This window comes from Lepus europaeus, chromosome 7, assembly GCF_033115175.1.
Source record: "Lepus europaeus isolate LE1 chromosome 7, mLepTim1.pri, whole genome shotgun sequence".
Taxonomy (NCBI): Eukaryota; Metazoa; Chordata; class Mammalia; order Lagomorpha; family Leporidae; genus Lepus; species Lepus europaeus.
The window spans coordinates 89,937,461-89,955,337 of record NC_084833.1 but is presented as its reverse complement, the minus strand read 5'-3'; the positions used below and the strand labels follow the sequence as shown (position 1 = coordinate 89,955,337).

General features: G+C 38.4%; 1 pseudogene; it reads right to left on the bottom strand.

Moving 5' to 3' along the window:
- Positions 1–17,877, bottom strand: part of LOC133763370 (histone H2A.Z-like) — a 184,255-nt pseudogene that overhangs the window by 33,637 nt on the left and 132,741 nt on the right.

The following is a 17,877-nucleotide window of genomic DNA, read 5'->3' as shown; positions in this document are numbered from 1 at the left end:
TCTGCTGATTCACTCCCCAAATGTCTGCAACAGCTGGGGTTGGGCCAGGTTGAAACCAGGAACTCAGTGTAGAACTTCTATTAGGTTGGGAGGGTCCCAACTACTTGAGCCATCACCTGTTGCTTTCCAAGGTGCACATTAGCAAGAATCTGGAAATAGGAGCAGAGCCAGGACTTTAACCCAGGCACTCTGATATGGGGTGTGGGCTTGAACACAAGGCCAACTCCTGCTCCTTTGTCAGAGAACATAAAAACCATACCTGACGTCACCTTCCTCCTACCCTAGATCATGTCTTTCCATCTACAAATTCTGCTGTTTGAATCCCTAAAACATCTCTTGAATACATCCAACTATTTGAATTGCCATGTGATATCATCTCACTCCTAGAGTACTGCAGTAGCCTCCTGACTAATTTTCCCATCCATTTTTGCTAGACTCCTACCTCCCAGTTTCCTTTAGATATTAATCACTAATACCTAGCTAATTTATACATTCAATAAGGGTATTAAAGCCTTAAATAACTGTATTTCTCTGTTGATAAAATATTAAATATTTCACAAGGATTTTCAGTGTCTCAATATGTTCTGTACTCTCACTATAAAACCTTCTGTCCCTAGGTTTTCACATCTATAAAATGGGAATAATAGTACATGCCTTGTAGGGTCATTGGGATTCAATGAATTAATATTGTTAAGGCACTTAAAGCTGTCATAGGCACAGGGTAATTGCTAACAGATGTTTAATAAACAACAAACCAACCTCATCTTGAGTTATTCTTACCTCAAAAGATTTTCTCCACTACATTGATTCCCTTTTAACTCCTTGGCTGCTTCAAGGTGTTTAAGTCTTAGCACCTTCACCCAACTTAATTTCTCTACTGGGAATGCTCAAATCCCTCCTCATTCTTGGTATCTACATTTATTCTTTGGTCTCCGCTTTAAAAATGGAAGCTTTAATTGACACTGCATTCTCTAGCCTAAATTATGCCCTCCCATATAAATTCTTGTAGCATCCTCTCCATTTCTTATATCAGATTTTCATTTTTCTTTCTATTTTTCTACTTACTGCTCATATACCTAGCCAGACTAGAAGCCTTGAAAGTGAACAGTAGGATTATATTTGTGTTATCTTCTGATATCAGATTCAAGTACAATATCTAGCTTGTTGTAGGTTCTCTGAAAATATCTAATAAATAACAAATGAATGAACAATATCTCAATTCTTCATCTTTGTATACAACTCTATTCCCTTTGGGTTTTGTAGACATTATGGAGCAAAAGGGCAGTGCAGCCTTGTCAGTTAATGAAAGGCAGATGTGCCAAAGTTGAGCTTTAAGTTAACTGGCTTTGCCCAGTGTGACTATGTTTTAAAGATTCCTAAGTATGAATATTTATACACAGGGAGTGTTATTCTCACTAAAGTTCTGTCTCGAAAGATGCAGCAAAGGTAATGAATTCCTAGTGATAATTTTTCTTCTCATAAAGAAGAAGGAGTTCAAACAGGGACTTCCTGGTGGCTGGTATTGTGGTGCCACAGGTAAAAGCCACCACCTGCAGTGCCTACATCCTATAAGGATGCCAGTTCACACCCCTGCTGCTCCCCTTCTAATCCAGCTCCCTGTTAACAGCCTGAGAAAAGCGGTGGAAAATGGCCCAAATCCTTGAGCCCCTGCCACCCACGTGGGAGACCTGGATGATGCTCCTGGCTTTGGCCTGTCCTAGCCCTGGCTGTTGTGGCCATCTGGGGAGTGAACCAGCAGATGGAATATCTCCATCTCTCCCCCACTCTCTGTGACTCTACCTTTCAACTAAATAAATGAATAAATCTTAAAGAAAAGGTCATTCTGCTTGGAACATTGTCTTTTTAGCAATCACTTTAGACTTCCTAAGGAGGTGGGCTTGTTTCATGTCTCCATTTCACCACATCCTCATTTCCAGATGCAGGATTGCAAAACAGAAAACAAGGCAAGTCATTTCCTTAGCATCTAGCGACTAGGCATGTGTGGAACTGAATTTATTCCTATAGGTCAGTGAGAAAAGTTTACTTTCATTCTAATCATTATAGACTTTAAAAAAAAAAAATCAAACCTGTTGCCAAAGGAAGAGTGTAGTTAAATCACAACCAATGGAGAAATGAAAAACATGCTCCTAACGACCCATAGAAGAAAAAAAAAGAGCATCTGTTCATTTGTGCACTTGCTTGTATGTTCTGAAACATCTCAGCCTTGGATAGCGTGATTTATGAAGGGATCAGCCTGACTGTAGCCAAGTACTCTCCTCATATCAAGCCAGGGATATAACCACTTTTGTGGCAGCAGGGTGTCTTGACATTGTGAGGTAAATTACCTCCTCCTGGATACCAAGTGGTACCAGGAAAAAGTAATTTACCTTCTTCAGGTTACACACGCAGAGTATAAAGCACTCACCTAGATGAGCAAATTGCTTTTCCTTGTCATTATGAAATGCTGTCCTGACACGGTGTTCTCTGTGCCCTGGTCCATCAGAGGGTAGGCTTTTATCCTCCATTCGTATGCTCTTCTCTCCGTTCAATGTACAGCTAGGGAAGGATCTCGGTGACCACATGAAACATCCTGCTTCCACTGGCAATCAAAGGCCACAACTCAATGGCAAAACACTGGTTCTGTTATTCCTCAGATTTGTAGCCCCAAAACACATACAGCATGTGCAACCGGAGAAAAACAGTGTTTCCAAAACTGAAGCAGAACAGAAATGTACAAACATGTTAGACTGGGCTGGTTTACAGTCATGGAGGAACAGCCTGAGAATCAACTTGCTGATTGAAACTTTTTACAGTTGGCTACATCTACTTACTTTACTAACCTCTACAGTACTTACCCTAGAGTTTAATTTGGCAATGACTCTGCAACCTCTTAGTGAGAATGAGGAGATAACCTCTTTCAGTAGATCCATGAGTTCTTTTCCATCATGAGGGCATCATGTTATGTCCTCAAAAATTCAATTTCATAAATTATCCTTTGTAACTTCCAAAAGTTAATGTGACCGCCGTCCTCCCAAATGACTCACTCTCTTTTCATCCACTGAGACAGGTGTGCCATGGATTTGATTGCATCAAAAATAAGCACTCACTAAGGATAGAATGTTTACAGAATTACAGGCAGGAGAAAATATTAGACATATATCAAGATGGGCAGGTATAAAAATACACAAGGGTGTCCTGACCCATCATGGTTTTCATGGAAGAATTAACCTCAAAAAGGCAGTGATTTTTGTGGTTTGTTTTATTTTGTTTTCTGGGAACACTGCTATATTAATTGAGAGAAATAAAACACAGACCACAAGACTTCATATGCAGTTATTATTTTCATAGCATGATTTTGCCCATAAGCTTTATTTATTTTAAAATAAGGTCTGAGTTTACAACCATGAAAAATTAACATTTAAAAAGTAACAGATGCAGCATTTAAAATGTAAATACTTCTAAACTAATGACATTTCAAATTAAAACAATCCTTTAGAGGAAAAGTAAATTAAGAGAAAATCATGTGAAATTGCACTGCTGTAAATAGCGAATTAAATCTTTCTCAGGGTAATACAGAGGATGATTCACTTCCACGTGGATTCCTCACACAAAAAAATGCATGAAGCTAGAAGGGGTCTTAGAAATTATCTTGTCCAGTTTGCAACTAGATAGCCCTTCTGCTTTTGTTCGATTCATGCTCATTCTGTATAGTCCCAACAAAACTCTGCTAACACAATTATTTGATTTGTTGATTTTAGATTCTTAAGTATAGCATATGTAATATTAGTGTGTGTAGTCCCTTTCTCATTGTGATGGTACTGGCCAGGTGCTAATTTCTGAGGCCCTAGTATGCTGTATTTCTCTGCAGGAGGGTCAGAGTCCCTCTTGACCTTTAAGAAACAGCTAATAACAATCACAAGTCTTCCTGAATTTCCCTTCTCCATTCCTTAATTTCCCTTCTCCATTCTTATTCTTAAAAAATTTATTTATTTATTGAAAGGCAGAGTTACAGAGAGCAGAGAGAGAGAGAGGGAGAGAGGGCTTCCATCTGCAGTTTCATTCCCCAGATGGCCGCAGGCTGGAGCTGCACCAATCCGAAGCCAGGAGACAGGAGCAAGGAGCTTCTTTCGGGTCTCCCACGTGTGTGCAGGGGCCCAAGCACTTATGCCATCTTCCACTGTTTTCCCAAGCACATTAGCAGGGAGTTGTATGGGAAAAGGCAGCTGAGACTAGAACCGGTGTCCATGTGGGATGCCAGCTCTGCAGGCAGTGGCTTTACCCACTATGCCACAGTGCCGGCCCTTCTCCATTACTTTTTTCTCTTCTATTTCAATTTTAACATATGAAAAAAATTTTAAAATTAGTATGTAGTATATAAGCATTTTATTTGCATCTCATTCCCCCAGTATGACTGGGATTTTGCATATTTGGTCATTTTGCTCATTTATTTAATCAGACATTTATAGAATAATCATAATCTCCTGGATATTGTATAGTGGGGTTGCACATTGGAGCAGAAATAGTTCTTCCAGTTCCAGGATATGAAAAGGCTACAGGTAGAACAGGGTGTTGTGAATGTATAAAGTCACAAAGGGCAAAAAAGCAGGGCACTTTTCTCCTTTTTCTAAAGACCTTCTGGGTTGACAAGGTTGAGCAACGAAAGGACAAGAGATGTATCCTTAGGGTCAACATGAAGTAATTTGGGCCATGTTTATTTCCTTACTTGAAATAACTAATAACTAAAAGCTTGAAGAATATATTAAATAATGGTGTTATGCATTTTACATAAATCAGTAATGGACAGAGAGTAGGAATAAATGAGGTGAGCCCAAGAAATCCTGTTTACCACCTTGAGTTATTTTCTAAGATACAATAGAGGAAGGGGAACCTTGGCAGATCCCAGTGAATTCTGAGTTGAGGTTAATCTGAGAGTCTAGAGACATCAACATAGCTGGAACCGGCAAGACAGGATCCTAAAGAGGAGAAAGCCACAGGGGGCAAGAACTTCACATGTGTTCATGGGATCCGCTTGAACATACAGAGGAGTTTTGAGAAACTCATGCACATTAGAAAACCATCCAAAGTAATGAAATAAAACAACCAAAAGTTTTGTAACAGTGCTGAGCACACACACAAGGACAGAGATAGTGCTTTTTCCCATCAGCCAGACCAGAAGAGCTTCTAAGTCAAGGGGCATTTGGTGGAGTACCTTAGTCCGTTGCCTCCGTAATGAGCATAATTGGTGTGAACTAAATCACTGCTCTGAGCCTACCAACAGAGTTTGAAAGCAATGGGCAGGCTTTGTGGCACAGTGGGTTAAGCCATGGCTTGGGACAGCTGCAAGCCATAACAAGGGTTGATTGGAGTCCTGCCTGTGTTTCCCATCCGTCTTCCTGATAATGCACCAGGGAGGCAGCAGATGATGCTTGAATTACTTGGCTTCCTGCCACCCATGTTTGAGACTTGGCTGGAGGTCCTGGCTCCTGGCTTTAGCCTGCTGCAATATCAGCTGTGTAGGCATTTGAGAAGTGAAACAGTGGATAGAAATCTCTGTGTCTCTCCTCTCTTTGTGTCACTCTGCTTTTTAAACAAATAAATAAAGCATTTAAAAAAAAAAAAAGGTAAGACAAAAAAGGATCAATCTGATTCCAATTAACTGTAGCCAGAGCAAAGCTTAAAACTATTTACAAAAAAAATAATAAATAATAAATAAAAATGAATAAATAAATAAAGGGGTCAGCGCTGTGATGTAGTAGGTTAAGCCTTTACTTGAAGTGCTGGCATCCCAATATGGACACCAGTTCAAGTCCTGGCTGTTCCATTTCTGATCCAGCTCCCTGCTAATGCAGCAGAATCCAGCTACCTGGGAAAGCAGCAGAAGACAGCCGAAGTCCCTGGGCCCTGAACCCAGATGGGAGACCTGGAAGAAGCTCCTGGCTCCTGACTTCGAATTGGACCAGCTCTTGCTGACACAGCCATTTGGGGAGTGAACCAGCGGATGGAAGATCTCTCTCTCTTTACCTCTCCTTCTCTCTCTGTTCTCTCTCTGTAACATTGCCTTTCAAATAAATAAATAAATAAAAGACTACAGAAATATAGAAATTTTGGGCACCAAAAAGGCAAAAATTACAATGTCATATATCCAAATAAAATTAGCAGGAGTGTAAAGAAATAAGAAAATACAAATCATGAAGAGAAAAATTAAAACAATAGAATTGGCACAGATGTTAAAATAGTAAAAATAACATTAATGACTCCTTATACTTATAAACATATTCCTTGTATTCAAAGGTTAAGTGGTGACACAGAAAACACAAAACAATAAATTCAGCTGCTACAAAGTCTGAAATAAATAATACACTAAATGAAAACAATGGCCATTTGGGATGTGAACCAGCAGATGGAAGATCTCTCCATCTTGCTCACTCTCTCACTCGCTCTCTCTCTCTCTAATTCTGCCTTTCAAATAAATAGATATTTTTTAAAAATTAAAAGTTAAATAGAAATTTTTAAAAGTTTCTTTGAAAAACAGAGATAAAATTATGTGATTCCATTTATTTAAAAAGCTCTTAAAATGCAAACTAATCTGTAGTCAGAGAAAGCAGATTAATGGTCATCTAGGGATGGGAAGATTTCAAAAATTGAGAGAGGTTACTAAGGGACATGAAACCTTTAGGGATGTCTTCATTAATTCCCTTGATTGGGCTCATTTCACAGGTTATCCATCATATCTATCTTCTATTTATTCATATAGGAAAACTTGTCAAATTGGGCACTTGAAATGTGCAGTTTATTGTTTGTCTATTATTTCTCAATGTAACTGTGAAGCGAATAGACTTAGAAATAGAAAGGTGAGTTTTGTTAGTGTTGAATATTGTGGGAGTTGGATGTTAATAGACCTGAGTTTGAGTCCTAGCTACATAATAACAGAATGAGTCAAGTGTGACCCCAAATCTGTTTCCTGGTTTATCAATACAGTAATTCTACTGTCCAACACACAGGATTTGCACTGGATTAAAGAGATAATATGTGAAAAGAGCACTTGTGAATTATAAATCATTACAAAGCAAAATAAACCATATATAGGTAGATGAGTGTTAGATAATATGATTCATAGTTAGATAAATAACTAGCTGGCTAGGTAGATAGATGTATACTTGTATTTTTACTATAGTAATATTGAAAATCTTAACTCATTTTAATTGGTAATCTTTTCCAAGTGTTATTATTGCTAATAATTTAACACACATATAAGTTATTCTTTGATTTTGATAGATTTATAATAAACAAAGATATATGTATTAGGTGATTCTTAACCTTTCTCATGTAATAAATATGATAAAAATTTTCTTTCTGGGAAGAAAATCATAGTTACACACACACATATTTTATATACTATTTGCGGGGTTAATTTATTCCTAGAAGCCTATCCAATTTAGAGACTTTAAGATAGTAATATAGTGATTTCATATAATTTCAGGTTGCCTGGGTTTCTAAATCTAAATTGGAACTTCTCATATCAGAAGCAAAGCTTAGTCACCTTTGATACAGTTTCCAGTTCTTTACTTCTTCCCACTTCTTCAGTGTGATCAATTCAGATATCCATCTTATACAACCACCTCATTGTGATCACTCTCTTATGGGATAGCTAGAGACAACTTACTTGGCATGGCCCACTGACCCTTGTATCTCTCCTAGCTGGACCCCCTCCCTCACAGGTGAATCCACTGAAGTTATGCCTACTCACTGTAAGCTCACCACTTAGAACCCCCTTGGAAAACCCTGAGTGGTACCCTAGGAAGGCTTAGGTCCAAAGTCCCCACTCTTTCTTGCTCTCCTAGCACTAGTTGAGTGTGAATGTTCCACATGGCTCCCCTTTCCCCTTGCTATTTGCCCTACAATGCATGCTGCTGCCTCCTCTCTGGGATCTGTCAATAATACGCTGCTTCTCTTTAACTTCATGTGTTTTATGATGTTGTCTCTTCTGTGTGTCTCTTGGCTGACACATCTTAACCTAGTGCTCCTCTCAATCTGGACTGTCCAAGCAAGTGGTCATCTTGATAGGAATAAACTTGACAAAGGTCAGAAAAGAATCATTGGAGCATCTTTCAGTATAAATAAGCTTCCTGTGAGAGTACCACCAGGTTATGGGTCACTTAGGCTGAATTCTTCCAACAAGATAAATAAATATCCTGTAAAAGATGCACTGGAAACTCCCATGACCACGATCACTGGAGCCCAATTAAGGCAGGACTAGAGTTTATAGTTACTTCCACAAGAGAGACTTCAAGATAAAATAAACAAATGGGATTACCTCAAATTGAAGAGTTTCTTTACAGCAAAGGAAACAGTTAGGAAAGTGAAGAGGCAACCAACAGAATGGGAGACGTTATTTGCAAACTACACAACAGATAAAGGATTAACAACTAGAATCTATAAAATGATCAAAAAACACCACAAAACCAAGACAAACAACCCAATAAAAAATGGGCCAAGGACCTTAACAGACATTTTTCAAAAGAGGAAATCCAATGGCCAATAGACACATGAGAAAATGCTCAGGATCCCTAGCCATCAGGGAAATGCAGATCAAAACCACAGTGAGGTTTCACCTCACCCCGGTTAGATTGGCTTACATACAGAAATCAACCAACAACAGATGCTGGCGAGGATGCGGGGAAAAAGGGACACTAATCCACTGTTGGTGGGAATGCAAACTGGTAAAGCCACTATGGAAGACAGTTTGGAGAGTCCTCAGAAACCTGAATATAGCACTACCACAGGACCCAGCCATCCCACTCCTTGGAATTTACCCAAATGGAATTAAAGGGGAGAAAAAAAGAGCCATTTGCACCTCAATATTTGTTGCAGCTCAATTCACCATAGCTAAGACATGGAATCAACCTAAATGTCCATCAACAGATGACTGGATAAAGAAACTATGGGATATGTACTCTATGGAACACTATGCAGCAGTAAAAAACAATGAAATCCGGGCATTTACAACAAAATGGAGGAAGCTGGAAAACATCATGCTGAGTGAAATGAGTCAGTCCAAAAGGGACAAATATCATATGTTCTCCCTGATCGATGGCAACTAAACGAGCACCTAAAATGATACCCACTGAAGTGAAATGGACACTACGAGAGACAATGACATGATCAGCCCTTGTCTAGACTGTTGAGGAACAATTTACTATTTTATTCCTTTTAGTATTTTTGTTGTTGTTGTTGTTGTTGTTGCTCTGTTTGTTCTACATAAGACCACTGGTTGAACTCTGTAATCAATGCAGAGAGGGAGCAGATATATAGGTTGGCACATGCTCACTCGGACTTACCTCCAATGGTGGAACTAGAAATGTGCCAGGGGACTCAATCTTACCAAGGAGGCAGGTACCAATGCCAGCGCACTTGGTAAAGTGATAAGTATAAATACACAACCGATCAAAAAGATAGGGTATGTGTCGAAGAGATTTCACAAATAAGACCAGTGGAAGCAAATAATGAAGGATAGAATTAAAAGGGAGAGAATGATCCTGTGGGGGAAGCAGGACACACCGCAGACTCATAGAATGGCAAATGCCCAAAACAGCACTCCTGCCTCAGAATCAACCCTTGGGACATTCGGATCTGGCTAAAAGGTCCATGAGAGTCTCACAGGCATGGAAAGCCATGACACGGTGGCAAAAAACAATCTAAATGAAAGATCTTGGTGAACAAGACCCCAGCAGAAGGAACAGGCCATCAAGGAGAGAGGCGCCTTTCTCTGAAGGGAGGAAGGAACCTCCACTGTGACACGGCCTTGACTAAACAAGTTCAGAGTCAGTGAACTCAAGGGGCTTCCATAGCCTAGATAGCTCATAGCAAGAGTCTCGGAGGATTGCTGACGTCATAAATAAGAGTGCCAATTGTTAAATCAACAACGGGAGTCACTGGGTACATGCTCCTCAGGTAGGATCTCTGTCCTTAATGTGTTTTACTATGAAACTTAAAAACACTACTAGTCAAACAATACCCTATACTTTGTGCGGTTGTGTGAATGCAGCCCTTTGAAATCCTTGCTTAGTATATACTAAGTCGATCTTCAGTATATGAAGGTAATTGAAAATGAAACTTGATAAAGGGTGGGATGGGAGAGGGAGTGGGAGAGGGGAGGGCCACGGGAGGGAGTGAGGTTGCGGGGGGAAGCCACAACAAAACAAAAGTTGCACTTTGTAAATTCACATTTACTAAATAAAAAAAAATAACTATATAACAAACAAAAAAAAAGAACTTAATACTTTACCCTTTTAGTATTTTTTATGTTCTACTTAAAACTATTAGTTGAACTCTGTAATTAATACACAATTATTCTTAGGTGTTTAATTAATGCTATAACTAGTACTCAAATAGTATTTTACACTTTGTGTTTCTGTGTGGGTGCAAACTGTTGAAATCTTTACTTAATATATGCTAAATTGATCTTCTGTATATAAAGATAATTGAAAATTAATCCTGATGTGAATGGAAGAGGAGAGGGGGTGGGAGAGGGGAGTGTTGTGGGTGGGAGGGAAGTTATTGGGGGGGAGCTATTTTAATCAATAAGCTGTACTTTGGAAATTTATGTTCATTAAATAAAATTAAAAAAAAAAAGAAACACATTACAGGGGAAACTAAGTTCATTTGCATATAAATGGCTTCTCTATTATTGGAACTCTTTAAGAATAAAAGGTTAAACAACCTTATAAAAAAAAAAGTTTATTTTAGTGTAAAAATTTTGAAGTCCATGAGCAGTTTGGAACTTTTTGAAGACCCTGCAAAATCAAAATTTTGTTTTTTAACCAAAAAATTTACCTTTAAATTCCATACTTCACAAACTTTTTGAAATGCTCTTTTACATTTTACTTTAGAAAAATATAGATTACATTTTGCACTTACCTGTGGGAATAGAGAGCAGGTGAGACAGAAGGACTGGTTAACAGACTTTAAAAGACAGCTTAGAAAGAAAGATTAAGTTCTAGAGTTCTGTAGCACAGTAAAGACACCATAGTTAGCCATAAAGTATTTTCAAAACACCTAGACCAGGAAATTTTGAATATTCCCAACACAAAGAAATGAAGTGTAGCAGCAGGGGCATGAACTGGCATCCAGATGGGATGCTTGCAATGCAGGCAGCTTAACCTGCTAAGCCACAATACTGGGCCTAGGCAAAAAAAAAATCTTCAAAAAGTATTACCAGATTTGGAAAGCAATGCAAATATATAAAAAAGAATAATACTTTATGACCAGGAAAGCAAAGTCATTTTAATATTCAAAAATCAATCAATTTAATTCACTATGTCAGTAAAATCAGAAAAAACATAGAAGATAAAGTTCTTGAATCTATGAATAATTTTTAAAACAAATTACAAATATTGTTAAATTTGATTGTGAAATATTTAATGTGACCTTACTCAGATCAGAGTCAATAAGCAAATTCTATTTTAATATTTTTCTGAAAGTGTTAGGCATTGCCCCAATAATAAACAAATGACATAAAAATCAGAAAGGAAAATTAGTACAACTAGTTCTATTCACAGATAACTTTATAATTCTCATAGAAAATCCTAAGAAATATGTAAAGAAAAATTAGAAATAATGAAAATGTTTAGCAAGTACATGGGTAACAAAAATTTTTTTTTAAACTTTTATTTAATGAATATAAATTTCCAGTGTACAGCTTATGGATTACAGTGGCTTTCCCCTCCCATAACTTCCCTCCCACCCGCAACCCTCCCCTCTCCCGCTCCCTCTCCCCTTCCATTTGCATCAAGATTCATTTTCAATTCTCTTTATATACAGAAGATCAATTTAGTATAAAGGTTTCAACAGTTTGCACCCACATAGACACACAAAGTGAAACATACTGTTTGAGTACTAGTTATAGCATCAAATCAAAATGTACAGCACATTAAGGACAGAGATCCCATATGAGGAGCAAGTGCACAGTGGCTCCTGTTGTTGACCCAACAAATTGACACTCTAGTTTATGGCACCAGTAACCACCCTAGGCTGTCGTCATGAGTTGCCAAGGCTATGAAAGCCTTCCAAGTTTGCCGACTCTGATCATATTTAGACAAGGTCATAAAAGACATAGTGAGAATAGTAACCAATGATCCTAAGAGTGGCATTAACCAGGTTTGAACAATTATACAGCATTAAGTGGGGAAGAGGACCATCAGTACACACAGGTTGGGAGTAGAGCCATTGGTGGTAGAGTAGAGGTTATGATTACAAAGGAATGAGGCCCAAGTACGCTAGACAGGGTCTAGAACAAAGGACAGAGTCATTATTAGAGGAGCTAAGAAAGGTGCTGTCTAAGCTACAATTAAGTTTTCTGATTGAGAGGCAAATAGAACCTGATAGAAGGGGCTTGATAATAATCTGGTGGGCTTTAGGCCTTGTAAGTTAAGAGGCCCAGACCTATCTATCTCTTCACATGGGGTATATCCTAAGGGAGGTGTGAACCTCCTAGGGGAAGGCACTCTGTTGACTTTCATTACTTGGCTGGCCTGGGAGGAGAGCTGGCCAGGTAAAGGCAGGTGGCATCTCTAACAAGAAATTTACAGTTCTGCCTGCAATGTTGCTGACCCTACTTGACCTCACCCTCAGCTGCAGTGGTCACTTTGGAAGTTGGGCTGAGTGAAGGGCTTTTCAGCTTAGAGCCAATAAGATCTGTGGCTCTGACCTGGGCATCCTTCGACTCCAGGGCAGGTCCATTTCCAGTGATCCAACTCTTGGCAGAGCTGCCAGGGCTCTTCACAAGCTGACTTCTGCTGAAGCCCAGGCTTACCTCATTGAAAGCCACTGCAGTGGACTGGCCTGTTGGGTCTCCTTGAGGGCAGATCACTGTATAGATCAGCCATGAATAGGCCTGCCACCCATTGCTTCTGATGCCTAGCTTTCTTTTCCTCCTGGTTTGTGTTAAAGCAGACCAGAGGATGCAAGTCAAGGGAGTGCCCGTGTCCCATCTCTAATCTTCGGTGGCCTGAACTACAAGTCTATAGTCACAGGCATGTTCTGTAGTAGTTTTTCTAAGGTAGACAATGCCCATGAGGAAAATTATATTCTCACTTTAAAACTTTCTTTCCCTTTGGTCTGAAAGGGAGGTTTTTTCTACTTACTGTATACTTTGCTGATGGCGAAGTGAATCTAGCTATGAGATTATTATTTAAGTTCTTATTTTGGCTATGCTATTACAGAAAAATGTTAGCCATCTCTTTTATAAGGTCTAAAGATTAAATTGTGCGTCCTACAGATTCCTTCATAATAGATTTAGTTTCCTATCTTGAAGAGAATAGAGAAATGAAAGAACAAGTTGGGCTTAGAATAGAGAAATGAGGGAGCAAGTCCTAGATCGCTTGCTGACAATAGCAATATCACATGAATACTTAGCAAACAGTTTCAACCATTAGATAACAACTTAAGAAAACATTTACCAGAAGGTCCAATGCCTTCTATAAATTTTAAGAATCATGTATTTGAAAATACCTCTTAAATATCTAACATGGTGTAGTTTGTTTAACCAGCAAACTTAAGCACAACCATATAAAATGTTTTTAGTTTCTTTCTACCTACAAGTTTAAAACATATGATACATAGATTCAGGTCACTCAAATTAAAATGTATCTTTGATTGATTTTAGCAGCTTAAATTTATGGACAATCTTATCTATAAGCCATTTAAAATAAGACTCTTAATAAAATTTCCCCATGTGGACATACAATATGTACACACATTTAACATAGCATAATAGACCAATATAGCGTTTTTAATAATAGCTTTTAAAATCTTTAACTCTTTTTGTAGATTGCCAATTGATTTGAATTGCTTTTTTAGTAACCTCAGTTAACCATACTTTCTCTCAGTTGGTACTGTTAATACATTATTGGCTTCATCTGTTTACAGAGCCATCCCAAAGTACTGAATACAATGGAAGTGGCTGGAAAAAGTCCATAGGAACCCATAGGAGGACAGCTACACACAGAACCAACAACGCTTTAGTTTTATGAGCAGCAAATCATATATAACTGTGGATGACAAAAGACTTTAAGTCGCCATGTTTAAAATTATAAACTCATAGACCAAATTTGATCTTGTTACAAGGTGATTATTCAAATCTTTGAAAATAAGCACATATTTACATAATCCATAGATCTTAATAAAAATTCAGCTGTTTTTGAACAATTAGAATTTAACAGACATCAAGAGAACACAATAGATTACTTTAACACATTGCTTTAACAGAGCATTAGAGTTTAATTCTATGTCAAAGATAAATTGAGCTTCCTGTGATCTTTTGATGTGAGGTTTCCTTCCTTTACCTTCTTTCATATTGGTGTCCATGTTTCTGTGTTTCTGTGTGTAACACATCTTTAAGCATCTTTTGCAGGGCAGGATGAGTGGCAACAAATTCTTTCAGTTTCTGTTTGCTATGAAAAGTCTTAATTTCACCTTCATTCACAAATGAGAGCTTTGCAGGATATAGTATTCTGGGCTGGCAGTTGTTCTCTCTTAGTACCTGGGCTATGTCTCGCCATTCCCTTCTAGCTTGTAGGGTTTCTGATGAGAAGTCTGCTGTGAGTCTAATTGGAGATCCTCTAAGAGTAATCTGACGTTTCTCTCTTGCATCTTTTAGGATCTTTTCTTTGTGTTTCACTGTGGTGAGTTTGATTACAACATGTCGTGGTGAGGATCTCTTTTGGTCATGTTTATTAGGGGTTCTATAAGCTTCCTGTACTAAGATGCCTCTGTCCTTCTCCAAACCTGGGAAATTTTCTGCTAGTATCTCACTGAAAATGCCTTCTAAACCTTTCTCCCTCTCCATGCCTTCAGGAACTCCTAGAACTCGAATGTTGGGTTTTTTAATAGTATCCTGTAGATTCCCGACAATATTTTTTAGATTTCTGATTTCTTCTTCTTTTCTTTGGTTTGCCTGTTTCCTTTCCTGTTCTCTGTCTTCTAAGTCTGATATTCTCTCTTCTGCTTCGCCCATTCTGTTTTTAAGGCTCTCTAATGTGTTTGTCATTTGATCTATTGAATTCTTCATTTCATTATGATTTCTCGTCACTATCAGAGTTTCTTGTTCCACTAGTTGTTTCATTTCATTTTGATTCCTCCTTAATATTTCATTTTCACGAGAGAGATTTTCTATCTTGTCCATGAAGGATTTCTGTAGTTCAAGAATTTGTTTTTGAGAAGTTCTTAATGTTCTTAGCAATTTTTTGAGATCCGCTTCTTGCATTTCTTCGATCTCATCATCTTCATAATCTTGAATTGGGGTGTCTTTTTCATTTGGGGGCGTCATAGTGTCTTCCTTGTTCTTGTTAGCTTGGTTTTTGCGTTTGTTGTTTGGCATGTTGGAGATATTTGGTTTCTTCACTGTGGTGTTTTTTCTTGTTACACTATGGCTCCTTATTAAGTGGACTGTCTGCTTTCGGTGGAGCCTTAGAGGCTTGAGATGAGTGTGGACTGAGAGCTGTGTTTGGTTCCTCAGGGCTGAGGGTGTGTCAAAGATGACACTCCCAGGTTAGGCGTGGTAAATCTCTCTTTTTTTGATTCAAAAGGGAAGTAATTCCGCACAGCTGAACGTAATTGGAGGTAGTAATTAGCAGGCAAATGATATACCCACAGGAGCCAGAGATCGGAAGCTCTTTCCCAAGGACCACACAGGGAATCTCTGCTGACCTCAGTGTGGGCTCCAATTCTCCTGCAGTCTCCCACTAGGTTGCCAAGTTAGATGCTAATCTCCAGTTATTTTACCCCTCCCCCCAGAGTCAGGTTTTTCTGCTAGGCTCAGGGCCGGTGCAGACCTGAGGTCGCCCTGCTTATGACGTATGTCCAAAATGGCGCCTGCTCTGTCTTGCTCGCCTTTGAGAGGTGAGCGGAGAGAGAGAGACTCGTGTCCGTATCGGTCACTTTTTTTTTTCCTCTCTCTCTTCTAGTTAGCCTGGTGAACTTTTCCCCACGGAGTTTCAAGCCTCGTTCCCTCTAGTCTCCTCTTTCCGCTTGCCCGCTGGTGTCTCGGGCTATGGAGGTTCGGCTCACCTCGCGTTCCAGCGCTGGTGCGTTGAGTCTGCCGCTGCTGTCCCGAACTTGGGCTCCCACGCTCTCCACGCAGGTCCACTGTGAATCACTAGTTCCGAAAGAGTTTCCTCTGCTGTTTCTTCCCCTACTCTTCCTTGACCCTGCAGTATCTCCACTTATATTAACGTGTGTCTTGACGAACTATCAATGTGCTTCCTTCCTATTCCGCCATCTTGCCGCTCTCCATGGGTAACAAAATTAACACACAAAAGTCAATTGTGTATTTATATAGTATCACCAAATAATTGAAAAGTATACTAATCAAATGAATAAATTTATAATTGTGTTGACATAATACTTAGCAGTAATTTAACAAAAGATGTACAAAACATCCACATTGAATTTGAGAAAATTGCTTCATGTTAAATTTGTTTTAAAAGGCCTAATCAGTGGAGCTGTATACCATTTTTATCTATTAGGCGATTCAGTATATTTAATGCAGTCCTAATCAAAACCCAGTAAGATTGTGCTGTAGAAATTCACGAGCTAGTGGTGGCCATTTGGTGCAATAGTTAAGACATTGCTCTGCTCGGGATGCAGGAATTCCAGGTCAGAATGCCTGGCTCCAATCTTGGGTCCAATTCTGATTCAATTTCCTGCTAATGTGCACCCTGGGAGGCAGTAGATGATGGCTCAAAAACTTGGATCCCTGCCAGACATGTGGAGGATACTGGCTTTGGCCTTATCTGTCCTGGATATTGCAGGATTTGAGAATGGAACCAGTGGATGGAAGATTTCTGTCATTCTCTGTATATCTCTGCCTTTCAAATAAAATGAAAATAAAATAATAAATAAATAATTTTAAAAGAAGGAAATTCACAAGCTTATATTAAGATTTTATAGAAGTTCAATGGGTCTAGACTTTTCTAAACAATTTTGAAAATATTAAATGAGTTATCTACCTTACTGTAAAGTAAGGCTACAACAATCAAAGCAGCATAGCATAAGAATCAGAAAATGAATCAACGGAAGAGAATAGAGAGCCTGAAAAGAGGCCTACATTTAAGCAGTTATTGAATTATTGACAAAAGCATCAAAGTTACAATTGAAGGAGTAAAGAAAAGTTTTATCCTAAGTAGTGTCACCACAAGTAAACAAGATGCCTGTACAGAAAGAAATAAGCCTTAACTGCTGTCATTATATCACATAGATTGATTTGAGATGGATCTATGGTGTAAACATAAGCACTAAAATCATTCATCTTGCAGAAGTTGACTGGGGGGATATTTTGGTGATTGAGACACAAAGTTTGGTTAGACTGAACAAAGCTATGCAAAAATAATGAAAAATTAAACTTCATCAAAATGCAAATCTTTTGATCATCAAAACATACTATAAAAATGTAAACCACACTCTAGATGGAAATGTTTAAATGCATATATTCCATACACATGACAAAGTGATTGGTACCCAGAATATACTGAAAATTACAACTCTATCATTAGGAACCAAATAATGTTGGAAAGGATAAAAATCATTCTACCCTCAGCTCTGAGTATGAGACCAAGTCTACAATTGTCGAGGACTCTGCTCAGCCCAGTGCCTCTATTGTTTCTCCTACTTGGAGAGGTTCACTCACTGTGAGGAATTGTGTTACATATCATTTTGTGGTCCTGAGGCAACTTTGCCTTCATGAGTTCCTTTCTCCATAAAAAAAATTCACTATTATATTTTATGGCCATATTATAGTTTTGACATAAACACAAATAGATCTCAGACTGAATTTGTATTATTATATATGTATAATATATAGTATATTTATATTTATTTTAT